This window comes from Crinia signifera, chromosome 5 (assembly GCF_055691185.1).
Source record: "Crinia signifera chromosome 5, ASM5569118v1, whole genome shotgun sequence".
In the NCBI taxonomy this organism is placed as follows: Eukaryota; Metazoa; Chordata; class Amphibia; order Anura; family Myobatrachidae; genus Crinia; species Crinia signifera.
Window position 1 is genome coordinate 221853971 of NC_139221.1, and position 19992 is coordinate 221873962.

At 41.3% G+C, this 19992-nt stretch overlaps 1 protein-coding gene across 1 annotated transcript in view; it reads right to left on the reverse strand.

The window, feature by feature from the left end:
* The window catches only part of ULK4 (unc-51 like kinase 4), a 704158-nt gene that overhangs the window by 8922 nt on the left and 675244 nt on the right, over positions 1-19992 (reverse strand). The gene's annotated exons all lie outside the window — the stretch shown is intronic.

The window sequence follows — 19992 nt, forward strand, 5'->3', positions numbered from 1 at the left end:
CCCGCTCCAAGTGAATGTGCGCTGGGCCACCAGCGCACATTGATTTGCGCCAATACTGCATTTTATAGGGGAAGCGGTCATCTATTAGAATGAACTTAGGTCTACAGTCATTAGGTCGACCCCACTAGGTCGACTGGCAGGAAGGTCGACCTGACTTAAGGTCGACATGGGCCAAGGTCGACATGACTTAAGGTCGAATTTGCATGAAGGTCGACATGAGGAAGGTCGACTGGTCATAAGGTCGACATGTGGTTTTTCACTGTTTTTTGAGCCGACATGTGCCGACAGGCGATGCGAGGGTACGATTCTCATTGCCAACTGTGTCCATGTCGACTGTGTCGACATTCGGATAAAAAAACAGTGAAAAACCCATGTCGACCTTATGACCAGTCGACCTTCCTCATGTCGACCTTCATGCAAATTCGACCTTAAGTCATGTCGACCTTGGCCCATGTCGACCTTAAATCAGGTCGACCTTCCTGCCAGTCGACCTAATGGGGTAATGGGGTCGACCTAATGACTGTAGACCTAAGTTCATTCTGACAGATGTACCGATTCCGTGTGTGTGTATGTATATATATATATATATATATATATATATATATATATATATATATATATATATAATGACAAAGAAGGTGACACTCCCCCAGGCTTTAGTTCAACCCCTTTATTAAAATTTTGAATACTTTTTTTATTCTGTTTCTGTGAGAGATTTGAAATCTGTCATGCTGAATCTGCCATTATGAATCTCTGGCACAAATCTGTGTGTGTGTGGCTCATTATCTGAAAATTCAGTTTTTAGGGAAATCTCTCGTGCTGAATCTCCCGTTATGAATCTCTGGCACAAATCTCTGCGTATGTAGGCCCCTTAAGGCACAAAGTGTCCATTTTGCAGATGATACTAAAATGTGTAAGGTAATTAAATCAGACCAGGATGTGGCCTCTTTGCAGGGTTGCACGAAAATGGAAAATGAACTTTAATATTGATAAATATCAGGTTATGTATTTTGGGAGAAGAAATGGGTGAGCAACCTATTGCTTGAATAGGGAAATTCTAGGAAAATTAATTGATGGAAAAGTATTTGGGGGTGCTTATAGACAATAGACAAGGAGCAGCAACAATTGGCAACAAGGTATCAGTTTGCATAAAAAAGGGCATAGAGGCAAGGAAGATCGTGTTATCTTGCCACAGTAAAATCATTGGTACGTCCTCTTCTGGAATAGGTTGTACAGTTCTGGGCACCATCCCATAAAAAAAGACACCTTGGAACTTGGAAAAGTTCAGAGAAGAGCAACTACATGAATAAATAGTATGGAGTCATTGGGCTATAAGGAAGGGTTAGCTTAGCTAGATATGTTTACATTAGAAAAGAGGCATTTAAGAGGGGATATGATTCATATATATAAATAGGGTTTCTTCACCATAAGGGCAGTTAAGTTATGGCATACTCTGCCTGAGAAGGTTGTGATGGCAGACTCAATGGATACGTTTAAAAAAGGGTTAGAAGAATTTGTAGCAGAAAAAAAGTATCCAGGATTATAACCATAATTCATAAGAAACTGTAGCTTACTAAGCAGTCAATAGGATAACCACTCTGGGTCATTGGGGATCCTGGTTTATTATAAAAATGCAATAACCTTATCCGGGTCATTTACACCTCACAAGATGTTATAGGTTGAACTTGGTGGACTTAGGTCTTTTTTCAACCTCACTAATTATGTTACTATGTTACCATGTATGGTACTTGTGTCTCAGCAGACCAGCAGCCACCTCTGCATCCCTGAAGTCCCACAGTACAAGATGAAGAACGAGTAGAGCACAAGCAGGATGGCTGCCACAAAGGTTGGTGTGAACAGTGCACCCACACAAAAAATGCAACATTTGCACCAGGGGCATAAGTTCATCCCAGTTGCCCGGAGGCAAATTGAAGTTGGTCTCTCCTTTAAAGTAACAAGTGGTAAAAGAACATATTTTGTGTATGAATGTGTGTGTCAGTATTCACTGGTGGGTCCCATCTTACAGTCCAGCAGCAGCAGCGGCGGATGCACCGTCACTTTCTGTATCGCATAGTGAGAGATACCAGACATGAGCCATCATGTCCCCTATTACAGGTGTTAATAGGCTGTATCCCAGGATCCCTGCTAACTATAGTATGCAGCAACAGCAGAGCACTGCAGAGCTTCATTGGAAATGCAACAGTCACACTTTGATCCCACTTGGAACCACACAGGTTCTGCTGTCATCTCCATCGCCTCTAGAAGTTACACCCCTGGTCTGCACCAACCTAGTTACAGCCCAGCAGCCAGCTGATTAACCACCACCATATTATTAGACTGATTTATTTGTGATGCATAGCATTGTGAGATACCACTTTATATCATACGCTATTAGACTAGACCAGGGGTCCTCAAACTATTTTGCTCCTGGACCACATCAGACAATAAAAAAAATAAAACAGGACCCCAGCAACTTATGGCAAAATGGCCGCCACATGTGAGGTAATTGAAGTAAAGTGGGCGCTATATTGACAGGGAGGCAGTGGGTAATGGTGGGATGGAAAAGGGTGACGGGAATGGAATAGGGAGGTTGTGGGTGTTTACTTAATGAGTTAACCTGTCCTCCCTACATCCACAGACATATTCACCTGATGGTCAGCAACAAGTCATGACCCCCTGCTTCGGTAGTGGGGACCCACTTTGGGGTCAGGACCCACAGTTTGAGAAACTCTGGACTAGACTATGTCAACACATCATCTGGATCCCCCCCAAAAAACAACACTACTGCAGAAAAAAAAGATGTATACAGGTCGAGTATCCCGTATCCGAATATCCGTTATCCGAATTATTCCGAAATACGGACATTCCAGAAAGTGAAAAAAATTTTTTTTTTGCTAAAAACTCACTGGGGACATTTGTAACAGCATCACTGGGGACATGATATGTAACTGGCACTATATATGTACAAGAAAATGGTTGCTTGGCATTCAAATTCAGTGCTGAGATAGTACACACATTTTGTTTCCCATTTTTAAACCTTGTTTTTTGAACAATTAAAATATATTTGTGTGTATTTTATGTGGTAATAAAATATATTTGTGTGTATATTATGTGTTTATACAGCATAAATGCAAGATACTTCAAAATACATCATTGAAATATTAAAATATTCTGAAATACGGAATAATCCGTTATCCAAAATTCTCCTGGTCCCGAGCATTTTGGATAAGGGATACTCAACCTGTATTCTATTTAATTATCATGGCATTATTAATTTCATGTGATGGGATGCTAATAGTCTTTCCATATATATTTTCTGTACAAATGTGGTATTTTGTCTTGTAGACAAATCATTGTTTGAAAATAACTGATTGATTTGCTAACTGTCATTATTTGGTACAGCTGTCTAATTTAGTTTAAACAAAAAGTTAGGAAACCGGGCAGAATGTTATATTCCTGTGTGTAGCTGGGGTCAGGATGTGTGCTGGCATTTTTTAGTTTCCTGCCTATGTAATGGTCACACCCTGCAGAAAAACCCTCTAATGGTTCTAAATGACAAAAACATTTTATGCATACAGGTTGAGTATCCCGTATCCAAAATGCTCGGGACCAGGAGAATTTTGGATAACGGATTATTCCGTATTTCGGAATATTTTAATATTTCAATGATGTATTTTGAAGTATCTTGCATTTATGCTGTATACACACATAATATACACACAAATATATTTTATTACCACATAAAATACACATAAATATATTTTATTTGTTCAAAAAACAAGGTTTCAAAACATGAAACAAAATGTGTGTACTATCTCAGCACTGAATTTGAATGCCAAGCAATCATTTTCTTGTACATATATAGTGCCAGTTACATATCATGTCCTCAGTAGTGCTGTTACAAATGTCCCCAGTGAGTTTTTAGCAAAAAAAAAAAAAAATTTCACTTTCTGGAATGTCCGTATTTCGGAATAATTCGGATAACGGATATTCGGATACGGGATACTCGACCTGTATCACAAATAATACATTCAGACCATGAGCAAGTTTAGTGTGGAGCACATAATAGATATTTTTGATATATTTTGTTTATTTTCAAAAAGGCAATTGGAAGTTGATTGGTTGGTAGATGGTATCGCTTTTCACTCTAAGCTTTCATACATCTCCTCCATAAAGAGATACTGTATATTTCATTGGCATTTAAAATAGATGCTAATTTCCTATGCTAACAAAACCTTCACTTTGAGAGCAGGAAATGTATGTGAGTGTTTCTTTGACCCCAGGTGTGTTGATGTGAACCCATTGCAAGTGTGAGACCTTCCCCGAGAGGCAGAACTACATCTCCCAGCAGTCACTTCCCCTCTCAGCAGCCTCCTCCTCAGTGGTAAGATGGAGGGGAGACCACCAGACCAAAAAATATTATCTTTATTTTTTTTTCCACCACTGAGTTTTCAAAGCATTTTCTTTAAAATTAATACAGCAGGTATCAGGAAGGATTCGGTATGAAATACTGACGGTCAAAATCTTGACTGTTATAATACCGACAACCATTGACCGACGGTCAAAATACCGACATTTAAAATACTGACAAGGTCAAAATACCAATATATATATATATATATATATATATATATATATATATATATATATATATATATACACACATACACACACAGGTCAAAAAGTATACACGTGTTATTCATATTTTGTTGGTCTGTATGTTGACATAGGTCGACATAAAACCCGTATGAGTGTAGCACGTGTGCTCGCTATTCTCAGCACACTATTTTATTCTCCCTCCACGCCCTAGTGGATGGTAGGGCATGAAATTCCGCCTGTCCACTGTCCACTGGGATGGTAAAGTATGAACAAGTTAAATGTCGGTATTTTGACCGTGTCGTATTTTAAATGTCAGTATTTTGACCGTCGGTCAATGGTTGTCGCTATTTTGACCATAGGGATTTTGATTGTAGGTAAATTGACTGCATCCCATCAGGAACATGCATATCCACTTTACCCAATTTACGCAGAAGAAACCCACGGTTAAAAGACGGAAGTCCTCCTCTTTAAGTAAAGTGTCCACCTAGTACAGGGGCGGGCAAACCGGTCTTTGAGATCTACCAACGGTCCACGTTTTCCAAATCACCTAGCTGGTGCACAGCTGTAGTCATTACTAACTGTCAAATTTACAAACATGCTGCATTCATTTCTACTACAGATCCACAGGTGGCCTGAAAAACATGAACTGTTGGTAGATCTTGAGGAACCCCCCCCTTCCTGACCTAGTAGCTATTGTCAGGTAATCACATTCATCTGTTGTCATCAGACTATAGCACCTAGTCCTACTGAAACACACTTGTTGGAAAGAGTGTAGTCTTCTCAGTCAATCAGTCAAACTCTGTGCCGTCTTAGTAGCTATTGTCTAGTCATCACCAGACAACAGGGGTTATACAGACCTGATCGCTGTGGCACAATTTAGCAGCACCCTGCAATCACCTGGCCAGTGATAAAAAAAATGTGCAGGTTTTTACTGCAGTGGGCCTTGCGCATCCATAATACTATCTACATGCATGCATAATCTATTGATAATCCCTCATGATTTTGCAGCTGTGTGATCAGGTCTGAATAACTCCCAATGACACACACACACACACACACACACAAAGAAAAATCACAGATGGAAGTTCTAAAGCTCAGATCTCCCCTATATCATGACAAATAAAAAAGGGGCTTCCATACTTATGGTCGTTTTCTAATTTTAAAAATAATAATCCTTGTTAGGTTGCAATATTATTCCCAGACAAACAGATCAAAAGGGAATTATGATGTACAAGTGCATCTTGCCAGGTCAGGAGCTTGATGATGCGATGACCATAGCCCAAAGCATCATAGTATCACCATAGCACAAATCACCATAGTATCCCCTTTGCACAAATTCCCAGAAAGAAGGAGTAATACTGTATGTGTACAAGGGTTATTTCATTTGGACTGTTTTTGTTTTATGGGGTTTCTTACTTGCCATTGCTAGTGAAAGAGCAGATACAGTAGGCACCTGGAGAGATGCAGAAGTCACATTACATTTTATTTAAAAAACAATTAAGTACAAAGAGAGCCACATACTTTAATCACAAATGTGAAGGCTTGCACTTTATTCCTAACAGTGGGAACAATTAGCAAACAATGCACAAATAGAACATGCTGATTACAGCAAACTGGAAATCTTTTTTTACCTATAGTTCTCTGTTGTATCACTTCTGTCGCAAATCATTCAGCTATTTCTATTTTTACTGGTAATTCTCTTCCCTCCTATACTGGCATATGTCTATTTTTCCCTCCAATATTTAGTTTTTTTATTGCATCCAATTCACTCATGTTTATCTTTCTCATGCCCCCCTTACTCCATCCTAGGCCCATTCATCCATATTCTGCAGCATCCCCTATAGATGGAGAATGAGCATTTAGCATACAGGACGGCAATGTGGCATATACTATTGTAGCCATGAGAACTCCATTGGACAGTACTGGCCAGGAGAAGTATGCATTCACTTTTCATTTTTGAATTCATTTTTATTTTTTTTGCAAGCTTAGTGTGTGAACAGTGAGATCAGTGTCATAAGGATCAATGATTCCAAAGCCTAGTGCAATTTCAATTACCAAACCTAAGGTCAGCCCAATATAAACACCTTGGGCATACGTAAAAGTGTTTTTTTTTTTACGTATTTTTATTAAAGCAGCAGTTATTTACAAGGCATGGATTTGCCTTATAAATAATTGCTGTTATTAAAAAAAAAAAACTTCCAAGTTTGGATGGCATCCCACACCTTTGGCAAACATGGACGCTATTGCATGTGCCTCCACATGTCAACAAGCCTTTTTATGATGCACTTGATGCACAAAACCATTTTTAACTCATTGTTTGCTTGTGTACAGCAATAAAAAGGGTTAGGGAAGGGGAGAAAGGGTTAGGGGTGGTCTAGTTACAGGAGAAGAAAATAGCTACTGAAACACTAGGCAAACTCCCAGCGGAAAATGTGGCGGACCCTCTAAGTAGTGTGGTCATGTCTCCACTTGCATCGTCACATCCCATGCCCTTATACGGGAGGAGGCCAATTTAAAGTAGTATGGAATAATGGCAAATACGTCCTTACGTTTTTAAAAAAAATCAGATTTACAAAAAATAATTGCCTCACATTTAAATATAATAATATCGTAATGCGAGAACTTCAATTCGACAACTTTTTAAACCATTCTTGATTGTATTACCGATTAATTCAGAAATATGCAGCTGATATTTAGTCTATTGGCACCCGTAATTATTATCTAACAACCTAATTTAAAATGATTGGATCTTATTATCAGATTGTGACAAGTACAGCCTGTTTTACTGACTTAGTAAATGTACCGCCAGCGGCTTCTCTGGCACCATTTTCTACCACATGTCCATAAAATATTACCATGTACTAATTTCTGCTTCTAGGTACTGGTTTTAGGAGATGTGGTTGATATGTTAGAGGAGATGATACTATTAAAGCATTTGGATTCTAAGAATTAAGCAGATGGAAAGAAAGGTGTGTATGCTGGAGAGAAGTCAATAGGAAAGAATAATTCTCAGAGTGTTATAGCTATAAATCTGGCATAGGCATGAGTTATGGAGGATTTGTAGGCTGTGGCTTAGCATGTAAATTATAATTGTTGGAATAAAAATCTATATATTCATCTATAATATACATTTGTGGATAATGTAATTATTTTTGCCAATCTCAATATGATCATACCTGCCCAATTCTAAGAAACTCTGCTGGGACTCTGTAAGCCTTTGAGTGCCCAGTGTATTTGTCAAAATAGGTGTGAAAATTGCAAAGCAAGCATTATTATTCATCATAATGACCTGTAATATTTACCTTATATAGGAAAGATAATCCTTTTTTACACAACATTTTTTATTTTAATATATATAACAAATGTGAGCGATGCTGGCATTATTAGTTGATATTTTGAACAACTCTCACAAACATGTTGGCACTCAAAGGGCTAAAGGCATTCATTTTCCTTAAGGTATATCAGACAACACAGTCATCCTAAATTGCAGTGAATTACAGGCAACACACGGGTCTCTTATAAACAAAAATGAAGGTTTTTAAAATCTCCTGTGAGGATCTTTTATTTCTATGTTGCTAGGAATAGCAGTCAAGTGCTGATAAGGGCACGATGCATGTGATGTGCTGTATTTAATATTAAAGGGAAGGGAATAAAAAAAAAAGTTTCTAAACGAGCCCAGCCAGGGCTGGTGCGTGGTACCAGAGCGCCCCAGGCGCTCACACGCTCCACGAGGGGAGGGGGGTGCGGCTCCGGGTGGGCTCCAGGGGGGCGGCGGGGGTCACTCACCTGCTCCCAGCTCCTTTCTTCCTGCTCTCCTCGGGGGGGAGCTTTGCCGCTGCTGCTTCTTCTGCTGCACAGTACCACCCTCCAGTGGCCGGCGCCCTAGGCAAATGCCTAATGCTTCCTAGTGGTGGCGCCAGCCCTGAGCCCAGCACAGTGAACTGTATAAAGATAGTTTTCTGTAATCCCTCTGCAAATTTTTGAGCTAATCTCTCAGGGGGCTGTGTCTGCTGCCTCTTTGCCTGCTTTCTGATGTTATCGGGTCCAGTGCCTATAATATCTAATGTATTCCTTGCCACTTAGCAGATGCATTGTGGGAACATGTTGATGCCTCTGTCAGACTGACAGGAGGTTTCTGGAAGAAGATAAAGAGATTATGAGGAAGAAAAGCAATGACTGCTGCATGAGGCTCTGCAGGAAGGCTTTCCAGCACCATAAGAAGATATAGTCCATGCATAGGTTAAATTCCTTAATGTTTACACTAAATAAAAACAAAAGGATCATTTTTGGGATCTAGCAATACATTAACAGTTTATGAACACCTAATACCATTTTGTATTTAAAAGACACTGATATGGCCCTAAAACCAATGCAATTCTGTAATAGTAATAGCAGGCAATAAAATATCTCAATTGTTAGTTGGTCACCAAGTTTAGCTACAGGCAGTTGTGCACTACTATTCAATCTGCAGGAAATGCAATATGCCTGTTTATACACTATACACTTAAAGCTTTAGGAAATAGGACACAGCTTCACCTCTGACAAATGATATGCATAACTATAGATGTGTATTCATATATCTAGCCTCAGTGCACCATGTGACGCGAGTAAGATACCAGGTCCTGGGCGTCTCTTCACCCTAAAATGTGTCTAAACTGCAACATAACATTTGTCTATCTATGTGTAACTGAGTCTGTCTACATAGCACAAAGCCACTTGGTGTGGAAAAAAAACATCTGCTGCTGCATTGTAGCACTTTGTACACAGACTCCAGGGGCCAAATGTAATAGGGTGAGAGTTTCAGAAAGTGAGAGATTTTGGGAGAGTTTTCCCATTTTTTTTAAAGCAGCAATCAAAAATCAACCTGGTTTTGAGGTAATTGATTGCTGCTTTAAAAAAAATTGGGAAAACTCTCCCAAAATCTCTCACTTTCTGAAACTCTCACACCATGACGATTTGAGTTCCAATACCTGATTTCAATGCATCGTATGACCGATTGTATGTTAAAAGAGCAGAATCGTACCTGTTTTCAGTATGATTCAGTTGTCTGTCGGATTGGAGATTTTACCTACTTCATCGTGTGCATTCGATCGTGTGCAGATTGTGTGTGTTTGTATACTCCAATCCATCTTGACACCATCGTGCAATTTCAAAGGATTTTTTTTCACAATCATCGCACGATCATGGTCATTCTGGTGTGTACCCAACCTTAGTTGCATCATATTGTGATTAACGGGGTTAATCTGTTCCGTTTGCATAGACCAGAACATGTGCACAGGGACCAATGGTGGGCATATGAGCAGGGTCATTTCTATGAATGTGCATACATCGGGTGCATGCCGACATGGCGAACAGACTATTCACTGGGTGCACGCACCCAAGGCTGCTGCCGAGGGGGTGTGGGGTGGCGTTGATAGTCGCGCCCATGGGAATGCCCAGCCATTCATGGGCGTTCCCATGTAAATGCTTTGTGTTCCCATGGTCATTGGACCATGACGTTGGAGCCGGGGGCGGGCAGCTGACATCACCGGATGTCAGCTGCCCTCCCACTTCCCAGGATGCACGCAAATCTAAGTGACCTAAGAGTCACTTAGATATGTGTGCACGTTTCACATCATTCAATGGTCAGCAAACATCGAATGATGTGGGTGTTCACCCTCAGACTGCAAATAGATGTTTATGTTTATGTTAGGCACTGCATGCGAACACACGGTGCAAGGAGGGGCAGATACATTGGCCGGGCAGGGTTTGTGGACAGGCAAAGCTGTTAACTCGCAGCCTTGTGAATAAACCAGAATAACCTCCTAAAGGTGGCCACACGTGGAACATGCAATCTAGTTAACGATTGCCGACTGAACACACCCAAACAAACGATATTGTGCATACACATGAAATGATTGTGTATAGATCATTATTTATTTATTAACAGTTTGTTATATACTGTAGTGCAGAAAATTCAATTGTGCTTTAAACTGCAAGTTGGTAACGATATATGGTTTGCTGCAGAAAACCCTCACAATTCATCTTAAAGACTTAAGGAAAATGGAGGTGAGAGTGAGCAGCCAAATAGTTCGTCATCCATCACATAATTCATCATACCTGTACATGAAACAACGTGTAAGAAATCGTGACGGACAGGTTGTAATCTTTCAGCGACCAAGACCGACCACTCGCAGGTGCGAGCATTGCATTGTTATCATGCCCTCCCAAGGACAGTTTTTAAAAATCTGTCATTCCAATCAGTCGAAACCGCCAATATTGTTAAAATATCTCACTGTGTGTGGGCACCTTAAGATGCATGGGACCTGACACTCTAAGAGGAGCTGCTCGGTGCAGCCACAGCTATTGAGTAATAACACGGTCACTCACATTGTAAAAATTTGAAAAATTGGATATCACCCAATTCAGCCTCACACTATGGCCGCAGACTGAAATGTTTTAGGATCACCTCAACCTCAATATCCGCATTTCTGCCACAGCAAATGGCATGTTAATACGAGAAACAAAGTAAATGTTTAGTACATGCATAAGCTCTGTGTCTTTACCCTAAATGCACACACGTTCTAGTACACCGCTAACATCTCAGAGTACATGCAGTATCTCCTTGACCAGTAAGTTCAGTAATTGGCTGAGAAATGTATAAGGATTAGCTTCCCCACCCCTGCCAGCTCACCCATTAGTGAGCATTGCTCATCCTGTGAAAAGTTCCATAATTAACCTGGCACGCTGCTATTTTTGTTTCTTGAGAATTACACACACAGACAAGGTGAAAACAAGCAGTATGAGGTTAAATAAATGTATAGCAGTAAATGTTTCAAATTGTGGAAATTATTTCATTATTCAGTCTGGCTTATACTCTATAACTTAATTTAAAAAATGCAAATAACTCTTGATAGAATAATTCAGTGTAATATCGGGCCCTTTTCTCATTAAATGCAGAGGCTACTTAAGATGAGGAAAAGCAATTATAAGTAAGTCAAGGAAATGAAAAAAAAGAAAAAAACAAACCTTGATAAAGGAATAGCAAATGTGAGGAGACTGAACTATAATGAGATTCATAGTTGCATCTTGTTCTACAAAAATGTATGTTTCCTCAGACAATACTCAGCAGAACTTAGTGATTAACCCCAGCACTGCTGCAGGGTTGTTCAGAGACCCTGCATGTCTTTCTAGCTTATGAATGTCAGTTTTTTAATAGAACTGCATACACTGTACAATACAGGTCTCCCTTATCCGTGTATTCCAAATACCGAATATTTCGAAAACCGTATAGTTTCAGACTATCTCAGTTTTTTTTTGTCCCCCCGGCCCTTTTTATCATACTTACCTTGTCCCCCGATGTCCACGCCGGCCTCCGGGATCCTCTTAAGTGGCATCTCCGGTCTCAGTGGTGCATTGCGCAAGTGCATTGGTGATGTCGCTGGCGCACTCGCTAAGGGCACCCCTGGGACTGGAGATGCCGCTGCAGAGGATCCTGAAGGTTGGTGTGTACACCGGGGGACACCGTGGACTTTGGGGGACCAGGCAAGTATGGAAAAAAATCACTTATCCAAAATGCTCGTGGTCCCGAGCATTTCATATAAGGGACACTCAACTTGTACTAGTAAAAGTAGACACACCAGAGATCACTGGAATATAAAATACATAATATTACATTATTTAGTATCGCCATACCTCCCAACTGTTAAGATTGACCTTGCAGGATGAAGCTGTGAGGGGTACAGCCAGTGCTGTGTGAACTGCTGCCCTTGCCCCATGTCCCTCTATTCAGGGAATAGACGCTGTGCACATGGCAGAGGATAACAATGTGATGTCCAGTGTACTATTTTATTGAGCGTAGTTCATGTTGTTCTATATCTTGTCTTTTACACGCCTAAAGATTTGTCTGGTGGGAACAAATATGTATGTGAGCAAATGACAATGACCATTTGCTCCCAAATGCTGGATAATGGCTGCAAATAATTGTTCACGTAAATTTGTAAAATCTAATGGATTTAACCAATTTGTTTGAATGGGATTGATACAAAACCCCAACAAGCGGGGGAGGTGGATCGCTCCCCCTTGCGGGCTCGCTGCGCTCGCCATGCAGCGGGCCCGGTGCCTCGCTATGCTTGGCGCACTAATTTATTCTCCCTCTATAGGTGTCATGGACACCCACAGAGGGAGAAAGTGTGGATTTCGGCATTGGGATTATGAACGCCGGGATTCCGACCACTGGGATTAAAGCTGCGTCTGGCCATTATCTGTTTCCCAGTGTTTTGTAGCAAATGGTCAAATCTCATATGCTCCCATACTTTACCAGACCTTTGTTAACCCAGATAGATTGGACAGATAAATATTTAGGTGTGTACCCATACGCATTCTCTCAACTACTGTTTCTGTTTTGTGCAATATTCACATTTAAAAAAAAAATGGTACTTATTTCCTAGCACGGCGCCCACGATTTTTATCTTATGGCATCTTATGAATCTCATGGATCTTATGGATGCATAAGATCCATAAGATGAGATCCATAAGATTTGATATTGTACATACAATTAAAAATCTTTTCAATTGTATGTGATCGCATAAGATTGTATGCCTTAATTAAGGCATACAATCTTATGCAATGAGCGCCGTGCTAGGAAACAAGTACCAAAAAAATCTACAGACAATTAACAAAAACTATGCTGGTTTCATAAAGTAGTCTATCCTACTATGTGCAGTTATTTATGTATGATTGTGGTGTATGAGAAACAAATCTTTACATGGTGTGTCACGTATATTTACATGGTGTGTGTCGTACATAAAAATAAAAGTTTTACCTAATGTGCATTTTTGTAATAACAGTGAGAAATCCTTACCTAATGTAGGTGTGTATTACATGAGAAAGAAAGCATGACCTGGTGTGTGTGTGTGTGTGTATTACATTAGGAAGAAAGCATGACCTGGTGTGTGTGTGTGTGTGTATTACATTAGAAAGAAAGCATGACCTGGTGTGTGTGTGTGTGTGTATTACATTAGGAAGAAAGCATGACCTGGTGTGTGTGTGTGTATTACATTAGGAAGAAAGCATGACCTGGTGTGTGTGTGTGTGTGTATTACATTAGGAAGAAAGCATGACCTGGTGTGTGTGTGTGTGTGTATATTACGTTAGGAAGAAAGCATGACCCGGTGTGTGTGTGTGTGTGTGTGTGTGTGTGTGTGTGTGTGTTACATTACATTAGGAAGAAACAATAACCAGGAGTGTGTGTATATGTGTGTGTTACATTACAAAGAAAGCATTTCCTGGTGTATGTGCATGTGTGTGTGTGCGTGTATTACATTAGGAAGAAAGCATTACCTGGTGTGTGTTCACATTAGGAAGAAAGCACTGCCTGGTGTGTGTTAAAAAAAAAAACCATGACCATTTATATGTATGTGCCTGTTACAGGGATACGGCCATTAGGTCTACAACAACTACGTCGACAAGCATTGGGTCGACATGCAGCAAGGTCGACATGGCCACCTTAACACGTACATACACAAGGTCATACAGGTAATGATTTCTTCCTAATGTAACACGGGTTGGGATCATTGGGTCTACAACAACTAGGTCGACAAGCATTGGGTCGACACCACTAGGTTGACATGGGTTAAGGTCAACATGGATCTAGGTTGAGCCCATGTCGACCTTAACCCATGTCGACCAAGTGGTGTCGATCTTGTAGTTGTAGACCCAACGATCCCAACCCGAGTTACATTAGGAAGAAATCATTACCTGTATGACCTTGTGTATGTGTGTGTTAAGGTGGCCATACACTGCTGCGATGTCCCACAGTAGTGTACAGCCAGCCAATACCACGAGCTGCCCGGGACCTTCCCGCGTGGCAGGGACGCATGCAAGCCATCACAATTTGGTGTAATGGATCATATGCGACCCTGCTCCTCGCCTGGCCCACCAACGGGAGGGAGGTCCAGGGTTGGGTTGTCGGACGGTCAGCAGGTCCGACCACTGACTCAGGTCTTATGCGCACGGGACCAGGAATTGGACCCGGGGGGACATCAAACTGAGCTGATTTGGGGCGATTTGACAGCCCAATTCATTGGAATCAGCCAAAATCGCCCCAAAACCGGCTCAGTGTATGGGGGCCTTTACATTAGAAAGACAGCATGATCTGTTATGTGTTATATTGAACTATGTGCGCTGGCCTCGATAATTGATTTTGGAACTATATCTCACTCCGTGTTTGGATCTGTATCTCCCTCTGGATTTTGATCTGTATCTCCCTCTGGTTTTGGATCTGTATCTCAGTCCGGTTTTGGATCTGTATCTCCCTCTGGTTTTGGATCTGTATTTAATTTTGCCAAAAAACCCCTTTTGGTCTTGGTTCTGGATTTGTATTTTTTTTTATCATAAAAACAGCTTAAATCACAGAATTCTGGCCTGTTTTTTTACTACGGTATTATTAAGCTCAATTACATTCATTTTCAGTCAGTTTGGACCACATCACAGCTCACAACAATATTGTTTAGATCCAGAAAGGGTGGCAGATTTACATTTATTGTTTATAAACTATGAAGCAATGCTCCAAACAGAGTCTAATGCAAAGAGGTGAAAGATGGAATTGTCACCCTTATGTCATATATATTAAACAGGACATGCACAGTTTAACAAATGAATCATTTCAATGACAGGGACTGCCACACTTGTGTCTGTAATTATTGGTTTGTTTGGGCCCCCACAAAACAAGCTGACAATGATCTCTCCAAAACTTTTACTGTCCCCAAGGATTTGTGATGTTTCTGAGCACACAGTTGGTTTTAGATCTCTACATGGAGGGCTTACCTTGATCATGAGAGACAAACGATCAGATCGTATCGGGACTCGCATAGCACTGAATGCATGCAGTGGCACAATTTTGACTATATAGTGCAGATCTGCACTATATAGTCTTGGCTGCCCTCCCTATTTACCGGCCGACTTTCAATCACACGGGAGCGCGCATCGGGATCGCAAGGCCTAAAAAGCATACAATCACCATGCGATATGGCTTCCGATGTTCACTATATCGGCAACATCGGAAGCCATATTGCACCGTGTGTACACACTATTAAGTGTATTTCTTTATCCATGTTTTGTAAATCATTCTAGATACCAATATACCTGTAGTACAAGAAAACCACCATAACACTCTCAGGAGTCTTACATACTCCCAAAGCAGGGATCCAGACAGGGGTCCGATAAGTATACCTGACCCCAAAGCTGAACCCTCCCTTCCTGCAGTCTCGTCCTAAGTCACCCCCTGTAGCCTAACCCTAGCCTTTGTCTTCCTTTTTTTTTTTTTACTTTTATTTATTGATTTGAACTATTTTCTTAAATAACTTGTGGAGGGAAAACATAAAGGGAAAAATGTGTAGAGATTTTGGTGTGCAACAGGAAAACAGTGAACCACTGTAACAGACATTTTTGTTTCTTTTTTCACAAGCAGAGCATCATGTAAAAAATAAATGAACCTAAATGTCAGGTGTAAAAACAAGCATTAATTTTTTAGCTCTTTTGATAATTGACTTGATAATATTTTTCTGTAACAGCCAAACAATTTGAAATCTAAAACGATATAAAATACATAGATACTTGGGGGTAACCTGCGCACTGTGCTTTGTTCGGTGCTAGCGGCGACACCAGCCGTTTGACCTGGCACGGCTAGTTTCGATAAGTATAGAAGAGGGCAGTGGTGCCGCGCTCTGCCCCTATAGTCCTCTTTGCTGGTGTGGTGTATATGAACAAATGATGACTGGAAACTCTGGTCTATTTTGAAAAATATTGTAACTTTACTCATGAATACATGTAAACATTGTATGCATTCCAAATGTTATACAGTGTTTGTATCCACTTGCATTGCTACAAATAAAACAATGAAATGGGGATATACATACAGATTTACAAGTGCAAACACATAAATGCAGCTGTATAATTCTATATGCTGTGGTGTAAGGGGTATTTGGGCGGTGTGGGTGGGGGTGCACTTCGTCTTGGAAAGGAGATGGGCTGCCTTGCGGGGATGTTGCTGCTCGCCCCGGTGGATCTGAACCTGCAGGTTCTTCGTGCTGGTCAGAGGGTGCTGGTATTCCATGGTCGTTTGTTGTCTGTGTCGACCGGTTTCTGCGGGTGGTATCGGTGCACTGGCGGGTTGGGGGTTGGCGGTGGTTGGTCCGGAGGAACCTTATGCTGTTCCTCTTCAGGGTGACAGTTCAGCGCCATTCGCCGTCCGGGCTGCTGCGCTGTCTGTCACTCCTGTTTGGTCTAGCGTGGTTCTTCTGACAGGGAGGCGGGAGCGGTTGGCGCTGATTAGCCGCCTGCCGCTGCGCTCTCCTGCCGACAGAGTACCTGTCTCTCCTGGAGAGAGAGACATCAAGGAACTAAAGCACCCACAATCCACAGCCTTCCCAAGAACCCTGAAAACCCCCACCCCTCCACCAAGCCAGGGGCCGCACAAACCAACAGCAGCAGAGAAAGATTGGGACAGCCGGCAGACATCACCAGCAGTGACCCGGGACCATCAGCTGACGGCATCACAAAGAGCGAGCCGCCCGGCAGAAGAACACCGGCGGGTGCAGAGACTCACAGCACGGGCACAACGGAGAGGGAGTAGGTGAGTAGGTACTCTGTTGGCAGGAGAGCGCAGCGGCAGGCGGCTAATCAGCGCCAAACGCTCCCGCCTCCCTGTGGGAAGAACCACGCTAGACCAAACAGGAGTGACACAAATTTGTTCTATTTATGATATGAGCGCTTTTTGACATTGTGATTATTATTATTAATATTTATTATTATTTTTTCCTATTTGGCTTACACTCATACCATCTATGGGTGTATTCATTTAGATTATTATTATTAATATTTATTATTATTTTTTTCTATTTGGCTTACACTCATACCATCTATGGGTGTATTCATTTAGATCAATTTTTATTATGTTTCAATTTTGTGTAAAACTGTTATTAAAATCTATACATCCATTAGTGTTATTTTGTGGGATCTACATGGTCACATGATCGGGTGTTAAACCAATTAAGATCTATTCCCATTAAGGGATTTACTAACCAGGTTCCCTTGGCAACCCATATACACTGGGCTGTCTCCCCCCTTACATTCCCTTGTGTGTTACTCCAGTTACATTCTGAGTCCGGAACCAATGCACAGGTGATCGCTGTGCGCGGGGAAATGTTTCCCAAACGCACAGCTATATCAGCTAATGCTGGGCGCGGGGAGGCGTTTTCCAGATGCACAGCTACATCAGCTGGTGCTGCTTCCTGCCGCTTACCCCTACGTTTTGGTGTGACAGTAGTGGGAGGTATAATTGCGATGCACACGTGCATCGCTTATTGCTGTCCCCGCTGTCCTCTTTCTACTTCCGGTGTGACAGCGGAAGTAGTCACATCCGGTCATTTGGAACGCATTTGCGTTCCAACAGCCGCTAAATAGCGCTGTTTTTCCTCCTCTACAGGTATTATTTTGTTTATACTTCTCCCCAGATCATTTCCAATAATCATCCTCTTCCCCCTTTACTTTTTAGACTTAAATTATGTCCGTGTCTACTATACAATCGATCCCTTATGCGATCATGTGACCCTGTCTATTTCTGGCTCATTACCTATTCATTTTTTATTTTCTCCTTGTCTCTTATTAATTTTATGTAAATGTACATGCGATATGAATTATAAAGTACGTCTGTCTCCTGGTAGTACTTATTCTAGTTAATATTATACTTATTCTATATGATTGTTTTATTGTTTGATGCACACACCTGCAATCTATTGGCTTATTAAAGGGGTATTTATACCCATACTCCAGCCACTGTTAGACACCTTTGATAAAGCTGCAGTTGGCAGTGAAACGCGTCAGGCAGACCTCCGGTTCTTCACTCCAAGTGTGGGATACTGTACCCAGATCGGACTCACTTACTGGTACACTTTGACCCACGGATTTACCTGCTCAAAATACCCTCTTCATCACCCCAGTCCCTCCATTGTGCTTGGTGGTCACGGTCTCTCTTGGAAACACCCAGCGGCATAATTCCAGCTTGCCATTTCCAAAAAGGAGGACATTGTTTCATCCACCGATACCACCTCTCCAAGTTTCTTCTGTCGAGTTTCTGGCGGACACCGCTCATTGAAAAAGTGTTGGGGTATTCCACCCCCCCCCCCCCTCCAATACCATCAGGATCTATAAGGGGACACATCTTCAGCGGAAGCCGACCGACAGCACCCTCTATTATCATCATCCACCCGGGTGAGGATTCCAACTACCACCCGTGGTTTCATTTCAGATCGTCCACCAAATGGTAATGTGCACTTACCTGTGATCAAATGCCCACTCCCTTCCCTTTTTCCGTTTATTATATGGTCTACATTCCCTGTCCTACACTGGACTGAACACAGTCACGTTCACCCCAGCTTGTGACGTGAAGAATCGGTTCTTATGGTACCTATATTGTTTTTATTGTGAATTTTTGTACTGTACTTTATTATATGTTTTTCATTTTTAACAAGTAAAATATTATTATTACATTGTAATTTGGTGTGTGTCACCTTCATTTAGCGCTGCTCACACGCTTCGGCGTGTTTTGTCTTTGTGACACGTAAAAATGATGCTCGTTGCGCCTGGATTAATGTATAGCTGCTCTGTAGAAATATCGTAGATTTGGGGGGTATGGAAACAAAGCGCTTATGTTAGGGTAAGACACACAAGGGCAAGATGGGGAAATAATGAGATAAGAGGTATAAAGAAGAAAAAAAAAAGTTAAAAGAGTTAAAAAATAAATAAATAAATAAAAAATAATAAATAAAAAATAATAAATAATTATAAAAAATAATAAAAATGGAGCAAAGAAAAAATAAGGATATTATCAAAAAAAAGCAATGCAATGAATGTTTACACTCTTTTGAGTAATAGTAGTTGATTGGAACCGGGTCCGGAGCTACTGTATGCTCAGTATGGAAGTGAAATGTCCGTGGTGGGTGCAAAGCACTGGGGGAGCGTTTGACCTAACTGTCCCTTACTTGTTGGTGAGGGTTATAGTGGCAAACGATCTTCTTCTGCCGCTGTGATGTACTCGCGGCTCTCCTCTCTCCACGCTAGCGGTGACTTCCGGTTTCGGCTCCGTGCTTCTGGTCCCGGCTGCGTACGTAGCCAACGCGTTTCGAGCTGGGCTCTTAATCATGGATGTAGGTGCTGTCTCTGGGGACCTCCTTTTATCCTTGGTTTGTTTAAAAAACTTTTAAAAAACTTTATTGAGACAATTTAAAACCGGACAATATTTCCGGAAATGGGGGCTGATTTTGGCGGTAATCTTGTGACTCCCGTTATTATTGCATTGCAGTAAAGAAAAATAAATGAAAACATTAAAAAGAAATAAAAAATAAAGAGAATAA